The 14,977-nt window shown below is 47.7% G+C and overlaps 1 protein-coding gene across 14 annotated transcripts in view; it reads right to left on the bottom strand.

The window, feature by feature from the left end:
• RAI2 (retinoic acid induced 2) overlaps nucleotides 1-14,977 on the bottom strand; it is a 388,421-nt gene that overhangs the window by 97,980 nt on the left and 275,464 nt on the right. The window lies entirely within an intron of this gene.

The following is a 14,977-nucleotide window of genomic DNA, read 5'->3' as shown; positions in this document are numbered from 1 at the left end:
CTGATGGCAGTTGACACTCTGGCTCCAGCCTCTCATTTGGAGGAATCAGAGGATCTTACTGTCCAGATTTCCAGATTGGCAGGGGTGTCTCTGTAGCTTAGGACTGGGGGAAATGCCATGGCTCTGTTCCCCCTACACTGGTCACTTCTTCTTGTTCTGGCTACTTTCTCCTTCTTCTTGGGAGACTCAGTCACCAAGGAGACTTCTTGGGCTGGCTGACTTTCCTGAAGCCCCATCTTCCCCAAAAGAAATGGTCTCAAGAGGGAAAATGCCATCACACAAACAGGGGTCCTCCTGTCCCTGGGTTGGGCTGCACCCACTTGCCCTCCCTCCTTGCCTCACTGCTTTTTCCTGTGGAGGCGGGTCCAGCTATACCCCACCATCCAGTGTCTCCTCCCTCCTCTTCTTGCCTCCACGGTGGCAGCTTTTCATTTCCTAGTGGGTTCTCTTGAACACCTTATCCCCATACACTTGCTACTTCTCCAGGGAATACACCTTCAGCTACTTCTGGCCGCACTTTTTTTTTTAACTGGATGATACACATTGGCCAACAGCCTCCTCCCCTGTGGTATTTCTCTTTCCACCTGGGCCCTCTGTGGTGGTTAGCATATCTCCATCACATTAAAAGGCAGGCCCTCCATGGCAGCATGGGCTCAAGGGTGACTGTCGGGAACACCTACTAAGGTCAGCTCCAAGCTGGAGCCCCATTGAGCCAGGTAGGGTTTGGGGCTCAGAAGCTTCTACAGGGTCTGGCCCTCTTCTTACTGTGCTGTGACCCTCTTAATAAGAAGGAGCAAGTTGCTTCTGATGCTCAGCATACATTTTGAGGTGGCAGGGAACTGAGTAGAAACAGAGTAAAAGAAGAGGGGCCTAGATTTGTCAGGAGTGAAGGTAGAAGGGGCTGAGGGAAGGGTGGTGTGATTCCTCCACTGGGCTCAGTACCCAGATGTCAAAATGGAAGGAGTCCTTGTAGGCACAGGGTACTGGCGGGGAGGCGGGGGGCAGATCTAAGAGTAACTTTGAGCTGTTGGTGAGGGATACGTAGCCTGGGTCTATGCTCTCACCCTCTCTCAGCCTACCTTCAGAGGCCTTGGTGTTCTGGGACTGCTCCGAGGTGGGTGCCTGCCATCACTGCAGTAGCTCAGCTTGCTGGCAGCTGGAGACTTGGACTCTGGCATCTTATGCCAGTAGCAACCCAGGGAAAACCATGTTTTGGAGTCCAAAGGGGCTTCCCTGTTGGCAGTCCCTAAATGTGGACCTGGACAGGAAACAGCTCCTGATTCATGTCTAGGCTCTTGGCAGCAAGGGATAGACACGTGGTGGACTTTGGGTACTGCCCAGTACCCTGGGTATCTGGAAAAGGAAATCCTTTTGATGCCCTGTCACCTTCCCTCTGTTCAGAGACTCTCTCCAGGCTCACCTCCCTCTTCTAGGAGACTGCCCACCCCCCATCAGACTCAGAGGACAGTGGGGAGCTGCTGAGATGTGTCTGGATACGCCTGTGCTTATATGCCTGTGCTCTGGGTCATGAAGGCCGGGCCAAAGGTGGCACGCAGGAAGGTCTCCCGTGTGCATAGAACTGGATGTGCTTTTCCAGAAAGCTGGGCTTCGTGCATCCTGGCCACAGTGCCTGGCACAGTATGTGCTGGATTGTTCATCTTCCCTGGGATTCCCAGGCCTGGCACCAGGACAGGAAGAGTACCGCAGTGTTTGTGCGCAGCACTGGGGCCGCTGGCTTTCCCAGTTGGACAGGGCTGGGCCTCTCGGGCCATAGCAGGGGGTGAAGGACAAAGGGCATGCTGCCCCAACCAGGCTGCCTGTCTCTAGGGAAGTATGTGTCTGAACACCCCCAGCTGGCACTGTGTGGTCAAGGCGAATGGGCAGGGCCCTCAGGAATGTGGCCTGTGCCAGACCCTGCTCCAGTACTAAGGTGATGGGGCCCAGAGTTAGGCAGAGGAGGATGGACCACCTTAGGCCCAGGGGAAGCTGGGAGCAGGAGCTATCAGTCCCTTGCAGGCATAGCAAGGCAAGTGGGTTCCAGCACCTCCCTTCCGGGCAGTCCAGGGTGGCCCAGGGTGCCGGGCAAACTGTAACAACAACCAAACGTTCCCGTGGGCGCCTCTCTTCTCTCAACATGCAGTAAACTCTGACCTCGGGCCAGGCACATACATCCCCCTGTCAGAGTCTTACAACAATCCCTCCAGAAAAGCACAATTTTCTCCACATAGGAAACAAGGACAGAGGCTCTGAGAACTGCAGTGACTGGTCATGCAGCTAGTAAATGGCAGAGCTGAGATGCAGACCTAAGGCTGCTTAGATCCAGCCTCCTATTAACATGCCCCAAAGTGGACCCCTGCCCCTTGCCTCCTGCACAGGCTCCACGGCAGCCTTGCCGCTGGCGAGTCTCCAGCACCTGGCATGCTGCCTGCTCTACAATCGACACTTAAAAGCTGTCTTGACCACGGGGTGGGGGAAAAGACATTCAGCATGTCCAAGACCCCCCTGGAGGTCCACGGGTATCTAGCGGACTGAGGGCAAGCCCCTTGCATTCTCTGGGACTCCATTTCCAGATCTGTAAAATGGGCAGGGACCCAGCAGCCCTTCCCACTCTGGGGTTCTGTCTCTGCCCTGAGATGAGCATAACAAGAAGGGAAATTTGGCTCAAGGGACAGGACGCCTTCCTCAGCCCTGGGATCAGGCTCAGGGCTCTTCTGAAGCCACTCCAGCTATAGGCAGGGAAGAACTGGTTCTCTCTGGCCTGGGGCAGGGCAGCTGGGCAAAAGCTGGAGAAATGAGCAGGAAAGATCCAGCAGGCTCTCCAGATCAACTGGAAAGGAAAATGGGTGCAATGGGTATACATGAGACAGGCCTAGCTAAAGCTCTGAAATGGGGATCCCCACACCTTACCTCCTTGGGCACCTACACCGCAGAAACTCACATGAAAACACCTCCCACCCTTCACCCTACTCAGCTCCTCAGAAGCAATGGTGAGCTAGAGCTGGCCCCTACTGCTTCACACCACTTGGTATCAGCCCGCACTGCTTATACCAGCCCACGCTGGCTCACGAGAGCTGCTTGTTAAATTTTCAGGGATTGTGTGAACTGGTTGATTTAGATATGGCTGTTATTAATTAAATATATTAAGAATTAATTAAATATATTAAGGAGGGTTCTTGTGATGAGCACTGGGTGTTACATGAAAGTGATTAACCACTAAATTCTACTCCTGAAACCAATATTATACTATATGTTAACTAAATAGAATTTATTTTTATTATGTTTTTTTAGAGTTGGGGAGAGAAAAGAGGGGAGGGCAGAGGGAGAGAGAGAGAATCTTAAGCAGGCTCCAGACCCAGCGTAGAGCCCGACACGCAGGTCGATCTCGCAACCCTGAGATCATGACCTGAGCCAAAATCAAGAGTTAGACACTTAACCAAGCGCCCCCCCAACCAGAATTTAAATAAAAACTTGAAAAATGAAAATAAAGAATGAAATTAAATAAACACACAATTACACAAATTATATTAAAAACAAAATAATTTGCCAATTTTTGTATTGTATTTTATATTATCTATGATCTTGAGGGATTTTTGCGTCTTACATCTTTATATCTAATGGAAATGCCATATAATGCTGGGCTGCCATGCACCTCTCCCCAACTCATCACACTGGGAGCCTGAAATCAGCCGTGGTGGGAGGACTTACACCAGGAAGACTGGCAAATTACAAATGAGGCTTTTAATTTTGACTAAGAACTGGTGTTTACCATTTACCAGCATCCCACTGGAGGGAAGGGAGGGCAAATAAAGCCATCTTGTCCATCTTCTCTCCAACCAGAAACACCTACCATTCCGGATCTTGCAGTACTGGCCACCTGCAAAGCCCCCTCACTTCTCAAAAACTCTGAGCCCTTATATGTTTTTTAAGGAAAGAATTAAAAATAAAATTATTTAGAGATTAGTAGGTAGCTACTAAAGATGATAGGCACTACTGATATTAAGATAAAGTCTTTACAAAAAAATAAAGGCTTATCTCAAGACACTGCGTCATTTCTGCTGGCTGGAGAATTTCAGAGTGCTTCCCAGGAAAAGAACAGACCCGAGTTCCCATCCCTCCTGAACCACCGTGCTTGCTCAAGGATGCCCTTCCCTGGCACTAAGAACAGTGCCATTAGGGCAGAATTACCAGGAAAGTCAGATGAGATCATTTATGTAAAAACACCTAGGGGATCCCTGGGTGGCTCAGTGGTTTGGCACCTGCCATCGGCCCAGGGCGTGATCCTGGAGAACCAGGATCGAGTCCCACGTCGGGCTCCCTGCATGGAGCCTGCTTCTCCCTCTGCCTGGGTCTCTCTCTCTCTCTCTCTCTCTCTCTCGAATAAATAAATGAAATCTTAAAAAAAAAAAAAAAACACCTAGCGCAGTGCCTGGCCTAGAGTACGTATTCAATTCATAATTTGCAGGGCCTGGTGCAAAATAAAAATGTGGGGCACCTTGTTTAAAGAGCCGAGGAAATGGTACTCAAATATAAAGCTTTTTCCTTTCTTTCTCAGTCTGTCTCTTGACTTGTCATGGGGCTTTTATTTGCTATTTAATGTCAGGCTAGATAAGGAAAAATGAAAGGTTTAAGTTATTAGCATACATTTTCCTGCACACGCTGAGGCCTGCCGGCTGCTGGTTCCCCCTCCCACCAGCCACCTCGCCAAGCCGCCGCACCCACACTGGGCTGAGCTATGACCAAGTCGAGTCCCACCTCTCACAGGGGTGTCTCCCCAGTCCACAGCAGATGGATGACCCTCCGGGATCTTTGAACCTGTGCACCAGAGCACACTAGGTACCTGGATTCAGGGTGCATAAGAGGCTTGTCTCCACCAGGGTACAGCCTCTGCTAGGCCCTGCATGGGCCATGGCAATGCCAACCCTGGGCCAAGGTGGCTACCACCACAGCCCCCCCGAACCTCCCCGGGGTGTGCACACCTGAGCTCACAGAGCCCCTCTGGGTGTGGATGCTGACAGCACAAATCAGGCCTCTCCTCCCCTTCTCCCCCTACTGCCACCCGGCTGCTCTCTGGGTAGAGGTCCAGGGCGGGGGGTCGGGGCCAGGGGAGGCCAGGTGGGTCCTGGGGCACCAGCGGCTGGGGAGCAGGTGGCAAAGAACCTGTCCTGGGGAGGTGGAGAAGGCAGGACTGTGTGTGAGCCCCTGGCACCTGCTCCCGAGTTCCCCTGGACTTTATCTGCAGAAGTAACATTACCAAGAATCTCCCGAGGGCAACGACGGAGCATTAAACCATGCACAGGGCCTTTCGGACCACCTGTCCCACCCACCCACTTGCCTCCTCAACCCCTGGGCCAGCCACCCGCTCCTCAATTTCCCCGTCTGTACTAGAAAAGCTGCCCCAGCTTACAAACACATGGTCCATAAAAGCTCCAAAACTTCAAAACACACAGACATCCCCGAATTCCGCATCCGATGCCTCAGATGGCCCTAACATATTTACTCCCTTTTGCACCTCAAATTGCCATCCTCTTTTTTGACCTCACTCTGATCAGATTTTATCTATGACTCCATGGAAACCACTACTGTCACTCGGTCTGGATTGTCCACTTACCTTTCCTCTGGGAAAGGGCAGCTGGGACACCCTGTGGAGCATCCCTGCGAGGGTCACTCGGTGCCACTGTGCCTCGGCGGGCACCTGTGGCCCTGGCCTGGGCTGTTGCCATCTCTCTCTCTCTAAGCCTGAGAGTGGGATTTGAAACAATCTCTCCAGGACCTGTCTAGCTTCAGGCCTCTCTTCTCGGAGAACATCTCAGCCATGGCAGATTCGAGGGAAGCATCGAGACGTGTTCCCTTTGGGCACCTGCTTGCTTTTCCCCTCCTTTACGTTTCTCCTCAAAGTGAACGCCATGCAGTCACCGTATGACCACGTTCAAACTCCGAACTCAGAACATACTCAAGTTATCGTGACAACGAGATGTTTATCTGGAGACAATAATTTGAGTTCCACAGTTTTCTATTGCTGTTTTCTACTTTAAACATTCGCCCTCAAATTCAAATTAGGGCCAAGAGTGTGATACTGTTAGTTAGGAAACACCTGGCTTCGTGGATACTAAAATAGCTATCCTCTAATCATGCCACCAGTTACAGTATTTAAAAACCAGAACTATGTCTTCTTCTTTAAGGGTTTTCTTTTTGAGATCACAGCATCATCTTGTTCTTTAAAAAGGAGCTGGTTGGCAAATTGGCTACATGCATTGGCAGCTGGTCTCACTTTAAGGAAGTCCAGGGGGAAAGCCCATTTGATTTGAAATTCTTCTGGAGTGTTAGCCATATGTAGCGCATCACAGCTCTGTTCACACTAGACTTCTATGTGAAAAAAAAGAAAAGAGAAAACTATCTTACTTATTTTTCTGTGTGTGACCTAATCGTCTTCGTGTTCCTTCCTGCTTACTGGCAGAGCAAATTCAACTTTTCAATCAATCATGTCTTCATGTCTCCCAGTTTTAAAACTTCTCTTGTAGTTTAAAAAGGCCCCTTTCTGGGCTAATCTCCCTTACATATAGAAAGAGCTCTTAAGAATCAAGAAGAAAAAGACCAAAAGCAAAATTTTAAAATGGCCAAATATAAATAGTCTGGAGAAAAAGATGAAAAATGATTCTTTCTTGATGGGGGGGGGGAGGGAAGAGCGAGAGGAAGAATCATAAACAGGCTCCACATCCAACGGGGAGCCCGATGCAGGGCTCAGTCTCAACCCTGAGATTGTAACCTGAGCCCAAATCAAGAGTCAGAGCATAACTGACTGAGCCATACAGGTGCCCCCAAAGGATTCTTAAATATAAGAAAATATGCTCAACTTTACTCATAATAAGTTAAAACTATACTGAGGCTACATTTCTCATCCATCCGTTGGGCAAAAACCCACAGACTTGACGAAACCCTTTGCTGGCAAGGCTGTGGGAAAACAGGCACTCTCCCACACTGCTGGTGAAAGCGAAAACTGCCATAGCCACTGTGGAGGGGGGTTGGCACTACGTAACAGAATTATACCCTCTCTCTTTTTACTGCTGGAAACAGAGTCATTAGCATCTTGAAATCTAATCAGGTTAAAGAGCCAATTCCAGAAACCCAGAACCATCTCAGAAAATTCACCCTTAAAATTCTGTTCTCCTAGAACTACTCTTGGTACCAAAATGCATATTAGGCAGGGTTCTCCAGAGAAACAGAACTAACAGGATGGATGGATAGATAGATAGATAGATAGATAGATAGATAGATAGATAGATAGATGAAAGAGAGAGAGAGAGAAAATTTATTATAGGAATTGGCTCACACAGTTATGAAGATCAAGAAACCCCATACCTATGTCTCCAAGCTGGAGACCCAGGAAAGCTGGTGTAGGTCAGTTCTAGTGTGAAGGCTGAGAACCAGGGAGGCCCAGTGGAGTAAGTACTGGTCTGAGTCTAAAAGGCCAGAACCAGGAGCACTAATGTCTGAGGGCAGGAGAATATGGATGTCTCACCTCAAACAGAGACAGCAGATACCCTTCTTCAGCCTTTTTGTTCTCTTCAGGTCCTCAGGGGATTAGATGATACCCAGCCACAGTAGTGAGGACAGCTCTTCTTCATTCAATCTACTGATTCAAATGCTAATCCCTTCCAGAAACACCTTCACAAACACACCCAGAAATAATGTTTTACCAGCTGTCTGGACATCCCTTCGCCCAGTCAAGTTGACACATAAAATTAACCATCACAAAGATTAACGAGAGGAGTGGATTATAACACACATTATGCTGCTTAACTTGCAAAGGTTTTAGCAAAAGGAGGGAGGGAGGGAGAGAGAGGAGAAGGGAACAGAGTCGCAAGAGAGAGAGAGAGAATGATGCTTAATGTTAGAAATCTTAGATGGAGAAATGTTAGGTGAGTCTTGGTGAAGAGTTTACAGGGGATGACTATATCACTTTTTCAACTTTTCTTAATGTGAAGCAAGCTTAAAAATAAAAACTTAGGGGAATATCTGAGAAAAGTCCCTCTCTGAGCTCTAGCCAGCATCCTCAAGGGACAGGGGTGTGGGCAGAAGTCAGAGACCTGCTGTGCCCCCACGACCATGCTTTGGGCCCTTGCACGCCTCAGTAGCAATGATGTCCCTGTCCATTTGCCCCCGTTCACCCTGCTGTCTCTGCTGCTGGCGTATCCAGTTGGCACCTCCCAGAGCTGTGGCGCTCCGCTACTCAGGGCCCCGTTGCCTCCCTCCTGGCTCTTACACGTGCTGTGTGTCCTCCTCAAGTCCCGCTGTGACTCTGTACAGCCTCCAGCCTCAGGTTCAGCTTGCAGCCCTCAGCCCTGAGGTCACTCTGCCCCTTGCCCCCCTCTGCTGGTGGGCTCACTAGCCAGCATATGGTTCCTGTTGGCTTCCCTCAACAGGGCCCTTCTGGATGCCCTTTCTGCTACCCCAGCGTCAGGCCAGCCAGGAAGAGGGCATGCGTCATTTCCTCCCACATTTCATGGGCCAGCGCTTTGTCACATGGCCCTCAAGCGAATGGCAAGAGAGGCTGCGAAAGGTGATTCCTGTGTACCCAAGAAGAAAACGGGCTGTTTATAGACGGGCTGTATCACCATCGCCGAGAGAGGCCAGGGGAGGCCAGGACTCCCCGGGGGCTCAGGTAAACCCCGCCAGATCTAAGAAGGGCTGGGGACAGCCTGACAGATGTGGAAAAGGGATGGGGAACAAAGCCAGAGGATTCCCAATGATTCGGGGGTGACCGGACTGCCCCCATGCACACCGCTTATGGTTCCCAAGCAAGTCAGCCTCGTCGAAAACCTTAGGACTTGGTGGACACAAAGTCTCAACTACATCAAAAGAGATTTTGATTTTTTTAAAAAAGTGAGTCTTACATAGACTATTTCAAGGATCTGTATAATGTCTAGATCAGGGTTTCTGAGCCTTGACATGAGTGATATTATAGGCTGGATCATCCTTTGCCATGGGAGCTGTCTTGTGCATTGTACGATGCTCAGCAGCAGCCCTGGCCTCCACTTACTAGATGCTAGCAGCACACACTCCCTTGTTGTTGCAACCAAAAATATCTCCAGACATTGCCAAATACCCCCAAGGGGGGTGGGGAGCAAAATCATGCTCATTTGAGAACCAGTGTTTCAGTAGGTGTCAGCATCTCATGGAGAGCTTTATCAAGATGTTTCCCAGGCTAAGCTGTGGGGGAAAGGGGCTGATCTGCAAAAGCTGAGGAGGGTCTGCCCCGCGAGTGAGGCACAAAGCAAGCAGCTTTGCCCTCGCATTAAATTCTAATTTAACTGTAATCTGATAAAATGGGATTTGCAGAGAATGTCTCAGGGCCATCTGCTGCAGCAGTGGTTCTCAATGGGAACAGTACTTGTCCCCTGACAACAAGCCTAGGGGAAATGTGGAGATGTTTGAGGATGCTTCTAATCGTCAAAGACTAGAGCCTGTTGCTGGCATCTAGTGGGTGGGGGCCAGGGATGCCAAACAGTCTGTGGTGCACGGGACCATCTGGAACAGCAAATTTCTGTTCCGCCCAAGATGCCATTCGAACTGCTGTGTAGGAAGCACAAGAAGCACAAGCAAATTTAGAGTTGTTTTCACTGCCTCATGAAAATCCTGTTGGTGCACGATAGCTGTAAATCTAGAGATTACTGGGTTCACTTATGATACAAACTTCCAGAGGGCTTAACTTGCCCGGAGACTTCTGAAAATCATGCAGTGAACAGATGCTGATGCAAAATTCCCTTGCAGTCAGTTTTTCAGGCCCAAAGACAGACCAGGCTTTGTGAGGCCTGAAGCTTTGCAGAATTTGGTGGGAGGGAGCTCTCTGAAAAATCAGACAAAATAGGGGCATCTGGCTGGCTCAGTTGGTTAAGCATCCGACTCTTGATCTCAGCTCAGGTCATGATTTCAGGGTCGTGAGTTCAAGCCCTGAATTGGGTTCCACTCTGGGCATGGAGCCTACTTTTTTAAAAAATAAATCATACAAAATGACAAAATTAACAAAAGAGCAAAACTTGCAGCAAACTTTAAATTTCTTTTTTTTAAATATTTTATTTATTCATGAGAGACAGAGAGAGAGAGAGAGGCAGAGACACAGGCAGAGGGAGAAGCAGGCTCCATGCAGAAGCCCGATGTGGGACTCGATCCCGGGACTCCAGGATCACGCCCTGGGCCAAAGGCACACACTAAACCGCTAAGCCACCCAGGGATCCCCCAAACTTTAAATTTCAAATAAAAAGAATGACAAAGCTCCCAAACAAAAATCATAAAATGACAGTATTTTGTATGAATTAGCTTCCTGAAATATATTTATAATACTTTTTCCTTTTTTCTGGCTAGATAATCTGATAACATTTCATGTGACAATAATTTTACAATATTGGGACACCTGTGTGGCTCAGCAGTTGAGCATCTCCCTTTGGCTCAGGGTGTGATCCTGGAGTCTTGGGATCAAGTCCCACATCGGGCTCCCTGCTCGGAACCTGCTTCTCCCTCTGCCTGCGTCTCTGCCTCTCTCTCTGTCTCTCATGAATAAATAAATAAAATCTTATTAAAGATTTTAAAATATAATTTCACAATATAATTTTCTACAGAAACAATAGAAATAATTCAACCTCACCTCCATAATGGCTGGTCAAACTTTGTCTTTTTACTCCAACAATGAGACTGAAGAAAGAGAAATTAAGGAATCAATCCCCTTTACAATTGCACCCAAAAGCATAAGATACCTAGGAATAAACCTAACCAAAGAGGTAAAGGATCTATACCCTCAAAACTATAGAACACTTCTGAAAGAAATTGAGGAAGACACAAAGAGTTGGAAAAATATTCCATGCTCATGGATTGGAAAAATTAATATTGTGAAAATGTCAATGCTCCCCAGGGCAATATACACGTTCGATGCAATCCCTATCAAAATACCATTGACTTTCTTCAGAGAGTTGGAACAAATCATCTTAAGATTTGTGTGGAATTAGAAAAGACCCCAAATAGCCAGGGGAATATTAAAAAAGAAAACCATAGCTGGGGGCATCACAATGCCAGATTTCAGGTTGTACTACAAAGCTGTGGCATGAGGACAGTGTGGTACTGGCACAAAAACAGACACATAGATCAATGGAACAGAATAGAGAATCCAGAAGTGGACCCTCAACTTTATGGTCAACTAATATTCGACAAAGGAGGAAAGACTATTCACTGGAAAAAAGACAGTCTCTTCAATAAATGGTGCAGGGAAAATTGGACAGCCACATGCAGAAGAATGAAACTAGACCACTCTCTTACACCAAACACAAAGATAAACTCAAAATGGATGAAATATCTAAATGTGAGACGAGATTCCATCAAAATCCTAGAGGAGAACACAGGCAACACCCTTTTTGAACTTGGCCACAGTAACTTCTTGCAAGATTCATCCATGAAAGCAAGAGAAACAAAAGCAAAAATGAACTATTGGGACTTCATCAAGATAAAAAGCTTCTGCACAGCAAAAGAAACAGTCCACAAAACTCAAAGACAACCTACAGAATGGGAGAAGATATTTGCAAATGACGTATCAGATAAAGGGCTAGTATCCAAGATCTATAAAGAACTTATCAAACTCAACACCCAAGAAAGAAACAATCCAATCATGAAATGGGCAAAAGACATGAACAGAAATCTCACAGAGGAAGACATACACATGGCCAACAAGCACATGAGAAAATGCTCCGCATCACCGGCCATCAGGGAAATACAAATCAAAACCACAATGAGATACCACCTCACACCAGGGAGAATGGGGAAAATTAACAACACAGGAAACCACAAATGTTGGAGAGGATGTGGAGAAAGGGGAACCCTCTTACACTGTTGGTGGGAACGTGAACTGGTGCAGCCACTCTGGAAAACTGTGTGGAGGTTCCTCCAAGAGTTAAAAATAGATCTGCCCTACGACCCAGCAATTGCACTGCTGGGGATTTACCCCAAAGATACAGATGCAGTGAGTCGCCGGGACACCTGCACCCCGATGTTTCTAGCAGCAATGTCCACGATAGCCAAACTGTGGAAGGAGCCTCGGTGTCCATCGAAAGATGAATGGATAAAGAAGCTGTGGTCTATGGATACAATGGAATATTCCTCAGCCATTAGAAACAACGAATGCCCACCATTTGCTTCAACGAGGATGGAACTGGAGGGTATTATGCTGAGTAAATAAGTCAATCGGAGAAGGACAAACATTATATGGTCTTATTCATTTGGGGAATATAAAAAATAGTGAAAGGGAATAAAGGGGAAAGGAGAGAAAATGAGTGGGAAATATCAGTGAGGGAGACAGAACAGGAGAGACTCCTAACTCTGGGAAATGAACAAGGGGTGGTGGAAGGGGAGGTGGGCAGGGGGTTGGGGTGACTGGGTGACGGGCACTGAGGGGGGCACTTGACGGGATGAGCACTGGGTGTTATGCTATATGTTGGCAAATCAAACTCCAATAAAAAAATAAACCAAAAAATAAAAAATAAAATAAAATAATAAAACTTTTATCCCCCCTCCAAATTGTCTTTTTATTATTGCTAGCTGGGATGCCTACAGCATATAATGTCACACACATGCTCTTACTGCTTAGAATATTGCTGTAAGTCTGTGTACACAGGCAGGGGACTTCTATTTCTATTCCAGTTAATCAAAGAAAAAAACATAGTATATGCTTGTAATTATAAATGCTGGATTTATTAAGTGTATTAGTTTCCTATTGCTGCCATAGCAAATGACCACAAACTGGGTGGCCTGATATGAGAGAAGTGTATTCTCTCACAGTTCCGGAGGCCAGAAGTCCCAAATCGAGGTGTCAGCAGGACTGTGCTCCCTCCAAAGGTTGGAGGGGAAAATCCTTCCTTGCCTCTTCCAGCTCTTCAGGGCTCCTAGCATTTCTTGGCCTGTGGCAGCATCACCCCGGCCTCTGCCTCGATCCTCACACGGCCTTCCCTGTGTCTCCGTGTGCCCTCTCCTCTGTAAGGACACCAGCCCTTGGATCAGGGCCCACCTTAATCCAGTATGACTTCATCTTAACTTGATTACATCTTCCAGGACCTATTTCCAAGTAAGATCGGTGTTATGAGGCTGCAGGTGGACATGAGTTTTGGGGGACACTATTCAACCCAGCACACCAAGTGTATCCCTGCCAGGAGAACTTCCATTTTGATTAGGCATCAATGAGAACTGAATCTTCCTCTTGTGTCTGTCGATGGAAGAATTTTCCACAACATCACGCTGTATACTTTCCAGACCTTCTTCCTCCTCCACTACCCACATGTCTTCGGTACGTGGTGATGTCAGCCCAGTTGGTATCCCAGTATGGCTAGGGGAGCCTTTGTCCCCACGCCACCATGTGTTGACACAGAAAATAAGCAGGATTCCAGAGCCACTCTTGTATCGGGATGGCTAACAATAAATTAACTATACACACAAGTCACTGTGAGCCACATAAATACTTCCCACTGAGAGTAGATTAAGTGCACCCTCAACTCTGATCTCAAAAATGTCTGTGACCACTTCAGTGCCACCAGATTTGAAGGAGGCTCTGCCGCCCACAGCACAGAGCTTCCAAAGTTGCTCTGGGTGTCAACATCAAGTTAGTAAGTGGGAGAAAAGAAAAAAAATGGAATATCATTGAAAAGGTTTCTCTGGTCTGTGGGGCAGGGCTGGAAACGGAGTAATCATGTTCACCGGCATTCACCCGGCCCAAACTCAGCCAGGTGGAGGGTAGATGTATGACAGAGGAGAAATAGAACTTGGCACAGAAAACTTAACCGAATGTGGTTAGAATGCCTTAGTTTTGCAAATTTTGCAAAAACACATGACAGGTGAACATGTTGCCAGGGCCGCTTCCTGGGGCTTGTTAGGGGTCTCTGCATGTGAGACCTCCAAGCTTAAGCCTTATTAGCTCACGCCAGGTAAATTTTTTGATAGGGCTATCAAACTATTAAGCCTGTGTAAGTGGGTTTTAGCAAAGGAGTTAGCCAAGATCTTCATCATTTCTTTAGAAACAAATTATGGCCAGTTGGATGGAAGTGAACAACCACACTTCAAGAGGGAACCTGAAAAGATACCCCTGGGATATCCTACCTCCCCTCCCTATTCCTATTCCAGCCACAGTGCCCCCCTTGATTTTCCTCCTCTATGCCAGATACACTCTGGCCTCAGGGCCTTTGTATTTGCTAAACTCTTCTCCCCTGCCCCCATATCGCATGCTGGCTCCCTCAGTTCTTTGAGGGAGCTGTTACTATGGCAGGCAGCAGCCCACCAAAATTTATGCCCCCATCCATTGTGCGGAATTATTGGCAGTGCAATAGGTGCATCTAGGTAAGCATATGTGCTAAGATGACCAAGTCATCCCGGTATGCCTGGAACTTCCCTGGTTTGGGGACTCTTAAAAGCCCCACATCTCAGGAAATCCCTCAGTACTGGCAAACTAGCTCGGCCACCTGCACCTGGCTGAGCTTGGGGAAGCGAATGTCCGTGAACATGATTACCCCATTTCCAGGCCTACCCACGAGACCAGAGAAACCTCTTCAAGGATGCTCCATTTATTTCTTTTCTCCCACCTGCTGACTTGATGTTCACGGCCAGAGCAGCTTTGGAAGCTCTGTGCTGTGGGCAGCAGAGTCTCCGTTAGTCTATGGCCCCAAATGACCACATAGAACAGATTCCACCTAATGATTCTATGCTCCCTCCTCACAACCCAGTGATTGGAGCAAGGAATAAACTCTTGGGTTTAGTCACTGAGATCTGAGGGCTTATTTGTTATATCAGCATTACGTGAACGAACACAGTCATCCTTTCAGAGAGACCTTCCTAGACCACCGTATTTAAAATCACAACTACTACCCCCCACTCCCCCACTCCCACTCCCTATTTTGCACTCTTGCTTAACTTTTCTCCATGAACTTATCACCATCTGACATGGCATTTAGGCTTC

The sequence above is a fragment of the Canis lupus genome, chromosome X (genome assembly GCF_048164855.1).
Source record: "Canis lupus baileyi chromosome X, mCanLup2.hap1, whole genome shotgun sequence".
NCBI classification, from domain to species: domain Eukaryota; kingdom Metazoa; phylum Chordata; class Mammalia; order Carnivora; family Canidae; genus Canis; species Canis lupus.
The sequence above is the reverse complement of the archived record's forward strand: the minus strand, read 5'-3'. Positions and strand labels throughout refer to the sequence as shown.